General features: G+C 35.3%; 1 pseudogene; it reads right to left on the bottom strand.

The window, feature by feature from the left end:
* Positions 1-724: 724 nt before the first annotated feature.
* On the bottom strand, positions 725-975 carry LOC109555093 (CDC42 small effector protein 2-like; annotated as a pseudogene).
* Between the last annotated feature and the right edge of the window lie 4,491 nt (positions 976-5,466).

Raw genomic sequence — 5,466 nt, 5'->3', positions numbered from 1 at the left:
CACTTGATATATAACCACACTTGTTTACAATCCCAGGTTCTTGCTCTCAAATAAATAGATCAAAAATTTACAGCAAAATGAATGCCTTATGGATGCAAGCTTTTTGTTTATTACAATTCTAACTAAATAAAAGTCATACTTCTAAAATAAGTTACAAGTTGCCTTTTTCAGTGAAATTGATGTGACTTGGTGCCACAACTCACCTGTCTCTAATATCAGCAGTATCATCCACCCATGGCAGCCAGGAGCTGTCCATTTCTGGCATCCCTTGGGCTCCCACACAAGCAATTTCATAAAACATGCAGACACTACTCTGCTGCAGTTTCATATGAATAGAAATTATCATTGTGTTTACGGGTTGCATACCTTCTAAAATATACATAAGTGGTGACAAATTAATAAATAATAGCAGGTCTTTGCTTACCAATAAAATCAATAAGGCAGAGGGATTGAAGGTGGAAAGAGAAAAATGTGAGGGAAGAATGCAAAACAGTGCTAGCATTCACAAAAATGATCATGCTAAAATCAGATCCATATTCATAAAAATCAAGAATTAAGCTACAATCCAAAGAACTCTGTCCAGGAGTCCAAAAGCATACATGCCAGCTGAAGGAAATACAGGATTCTTCTGACAAGTTTCTTCAGAGCAGAACAGTAAGATGTCACTGGAGCAATCACAGTAGGATGAACAAGACGCCATCACACTTTGAGGAAAAGTCCGGGACTATCCTGCTTTCATGTCCACCAGGTGCATCTGCACGTTGGTGGTCATGCCACCCCCCATAGCCTCCCTTGGACTATATGTAGTTCTGCATGGAACTGACAGAATTCATCCCACTAAACAAGTTGCCACGTGAGCCATATGTGCAAGAAGTTTGTGGGCTCTCCAATAATACTTTAGTCAATCCGCTGGTGCCTTTTTGGCTGAGGCTGTTCTGCAATACAGCAGTTGAAATGCAACCAGAATTCACTCATGCTAATAGTGCAAGTTATAAACAAGCACCATATATAGCTGTTATTATGTTGAGGTATGTTCCTTCTATTCCTGCTTTCTGGAGAGGTTTTTTTTTTTTATCATAAATGGGTCTTGAATTTTGTCAAAGTTTTTTCTGCATCTATTGAGATAACCATATGGTTTTTACCTTTCAATTTGTTAATGTGGTGTATTACACTGATTGACTTGCAGATATTAAAGAATCCTTGCATTCTTAGGATAAAGCCCACTTGATCATGATGTATGATCATTTTAGTATGTTGTTGGATTCTGTTTGCTAGAATTTTGATAAGGATTTTTGCATCTATGTTCATCAGTGATAACCCAGAGCAAACATTATCCTCAATGGTGGAAAATTAAAAGCAGTACCCCTAAAGTCAGGAACAAGGCAAGGGTGCCCACTCTCACCACTATGATTCAACATAGTTTTGGAAGTTTTGGCCACAGCAATCAGACAAGAAAAAGAAAAGGAATACAGATGGGAAAAGAAGTTAAACTCTCACTGTTTGCATATGACATGATCCTCTACATAGAAAACCCTAAAGACTCTACCAGAAAATTACTAGAGCTAATCAATGAATATAGTGAAGTTGTAGGATATATAAGTAACACACAGAAATCCCTTACATTCCTATACACTAATAATGAGAAAACGGAAAGAGAAATTAAGGAAACAATTCCATTCACCATTGCAATGAAAAGAATAAAATACTTAGGAATATATCTACCTAAAGAAACAAAAGACCTATATATAGAAAACTATAAAACACTGATGAAAGAAATCAAAAAGGGCACAAATAGGTGGAGAAATATACCATGTTCATGGATTGTAAGAATCAATATAGTGAAAATGAGTATGCTACCCAAAGTAATCTATAGATTCAATGCAATCCCTATCAAACTACCAATGGTATTTTTCACAGAATTAGAACAGATAATTTAACAATTTGTATGGAAATACAAAAAACCTCGAGTAGCCAAAGCAATCTTGAGAAAGAAGAATGGAACAGGAGGAATCAACCTTCCCGACTTCAGGCTCTACTACAAAGCTACAGTCATCAAAACAGTATGGTACTGGCACAAAGACAGAAATACAGATCAATGAAACAAAATAGAAAGCCCAGAGAGAAATCCACGCACCTATGGACACCTTATCTTTAACAAAGGAGGCAAGAATATACAATGGAGAAAAGACAATCTCTTTAACAAGTGGTGCTGGGAAAACTGGTCAATCACTTGTCAACAAAATGAAACTAGGAAACTTTCTAACACCATACACAAAAATAAAGTCAAAATGGATTAAAGATGTAAATGTAACATGAGAAACTATAAAACTCCTAGAGGAAAACATAGGCAAAGCACTTCCCGACATAAATCACAGCAGGATCCTCTATGACCCAACTCCCAGAGTAATGGAAATAAAAGCAAAAATAAACAAATGGGACCTAATTAAACTTAAAAGCTATTGCACAAGGAAGGGAACTATAAGCAAAGTGAAAAGACAGCCTTCAGAATGGGAGAAAATAATAGCAAACGAAGCAACTGACAAAGAATTAATCTCAAAAATATATAAGCAACTCCTGAACCTCAATTCCAGAAAAATAAAAGACCCAATGAAAAAATGGTCCAAATAACTAAACAGACAGTTCTCCAAAGAAGACATGCAGATGGCTAACAAACACATGAAAAGATGCTCAATATCACTCATTATCATAGAAATGCAAATCAAAACCACAATGAGGTACCATCTCACACCAGTCAGAAGGGTTGCTATCCAAAAATCTGCAAAGAATAAATGCTGGAGAGGGTGGGGAGAAAAGGCAACCCTCTTACACTGTTGGTGGGAATGCAAAATAGTACAACCACTATGGAGAACAGTGTGGAGATTCCTTAAAAAAACTGGAAATAGAACTGCCATATGACCCAGTGATCCCATTGCTGGGCATATACACCAAGGAAACCAGAATTGAAAGAGACAGGTGTACCCCAATGTTCATTGCAGCACTGTTTATAATAGCCAGGACAAGGAAGCAACCTAGATGTCCATCAGCACACTAATGGATAAGAAAGCTGTGGTACGTATACTCAGTGAAATATTACTCAGCCATTAATAAAGAATACATTTGAATCAGTTCTAATGAGGTGGATAAAACTGGAGTCTATTATACAGAGTGAAGTAACCCAGAAAATAAAACACCAATCAAGTATACTAACACATATATATGGAATTTAGAAAGATGGTAACGATAACCCTATATGCGAGACAACAAATGAGATACAAATGTATAAAACAGTCTTTTGGACTCTGTGGGAGAAGGCGAGGGTGAGATGATCTGAGAGAATAGCATTGAAACATGTATATTATCATATATGAAACATATTGCCAGTCCAGGTTTGATGCATGAGACAGGGTGCTCAGGGCTGATGAACTGGGATGACCCAGAGGGATAGGATGGGGAGGGAGGTTGGAGGGAGGTTCAGGATGGGGAACACATATAAACCCATGGCTGATTCATATCAGTGTATGGCAAAAACCACTGCAATAATGTAATTAGCCTCAAACTAAATTAATTTTAAAAAATGAACCACACAAGTATCTTGAGGATATTTTCATGGTTTTAAAAGAATGCCAACTCAGAAAACAATGACACACAAAATTAAGATACAGAAACTTGTCAGAATCAGGGCACCAGACAAGTCAGAACAAAAAGTAGTATATCTTGGTATAGCTTTCTCGTGTCTTCAATTCCCTAAGGCAATATTGTTCATTAAGATTGCATTGTTCACACATGATGGGTCCTTGCAAGATCTGAAAAAAACGAAAAATTTCCCATAAAACAAATTTTTATCTTTGGGACCTATCTTAATTTTCCAGAAGAATTTATACTGACAATCAATGCATTTTGTCTTTTTAATTCTTAAAATAAGGAACTAAAAATATCTACATTCTCATTTAGAGAAAAAGTAACTCCTGTTTTCAGGTACTCCATGAAATTCATATCGTAGTTCTCAAGTTATCTACAAGGCACTTTTTAGACTTTAACTCAGTTTATTCTTGCAACAATCAAATGAGGTAGGCATTGTTATTTCCATTTTCTATATGAAGAAAAGAGGCTCAAATAAATTTGTATAAGACCACAGAGGTAGTGAGTTGCAAAGCTGAGTAACTGTGTTCATAAAGGTTATCTAGAGAAATAGATCCAACAGGATGTGCTTATTAATAAAGATTTATAATAAAGAATTGGTAAATAATAATTATTATATCTGGTAGGCCAAATCTGCATTGTGGGTCAGCAGGCTTGAGAGTAAGGAGAGTCAATGGTGAAGAAGAAGTCCAATGACATACTGCTGGAGGTTTCTCTCTTGCTCAAGGAGGGTTTCTTTTTATTTGCTCTATTCAAGCCTTCAACTGATTAAACGAGGCCCATCCACATTATGAAGGGTGATGTACTTATTCAAAATCCACTGATTTAAATGTTATTGTCATTCAAAAACACCCTCCAACCTCACATATAAAATTAACCATCACAGATATAAACCTAGGAAGTCTGATTACAGAGATTTTTATAATTTTGAGCTTTTAACATGTAAATGTCTATAATTATTTCTAATGTGCTATTTAAGCCTCACAACACTCTCATGAGGTCAATACTCTTATTATCCTTATTTTACAAATGAAGAGAGTGATGCTTGAGAAATGAAGAAATTAGCATATAGTTACACAGCAAGTAAACATTAAAGCTAGAATTAGAGTGCAAGTTTTTTGAATAAAATATTTAAATTTTATTTTAAAAATAAAAATCCTATTGTATATATATAATAACTTATTTCCTTTGCAAAGCAAAGCACTATGATCTTCATTGCACTGTGGAGATAATAAAAAGTTAATTGAAAAATGGCCATACCTGTGGTAAGTCCACTTCTAAAGATTTTACAGTATGTGCTATGATCATCTTCATTTTACAGATGAGAAAATTGAGACATAGAGATGTGAGTGGCAGAGTGAGAACTCAAACCAAGGTAGTCTGATTCTGGAGCCTGGGCCTTTTACCTCTGTTAATAGCATTTTTGCAGAATTGCTACTAATAGTAAGCATAAAAAATCAGGACACAGTATTTCCAGTACATCGGTGAAAGCTATAGAGACATAAAGTAAGGCAAAATAAAAGTACTTAGGGAGTCTTCAAAAATATAACTAAAGTCCAACATACTAATCATTATGGAAATTCAAATCAAAACCACAATGAGATAGCACCTCAGCCTAACAGAAATGGCTATTGCCAAAAAGACAACAAATATAACGTGTTGGAGAGGATGTGGAGAAAAGGGAACTTTTATGCATTGTTGGTGATATATGTATATATATCATGTATATATATATATACATGATGTATATGCATATGTACAATGTATATAGGTGTAGACAGTATAGAAAAGACTATGATGGTTTCTTAAAAAGTTGAAAACAGAACT

Source organism: Bos indicus, chromosome X (genome assembly GCF_029378745.1).
Source record: "Bos indicus isolate NIAB-ARS_2022 breed Sahiwal x Tharparkar chromosome X, NIAB-ARS_B.indTharparkar_mat_pri_1.0, whole genome shotgun sequence".
NCBI lineage: Eukaryota > Metazoa > Chordata > Mammalia > Artiodactyla > Bovidae > Bos > Bos indicus.
This window is presented reverse-complemented; position numbering and strand designations above follow the sequence as displayed.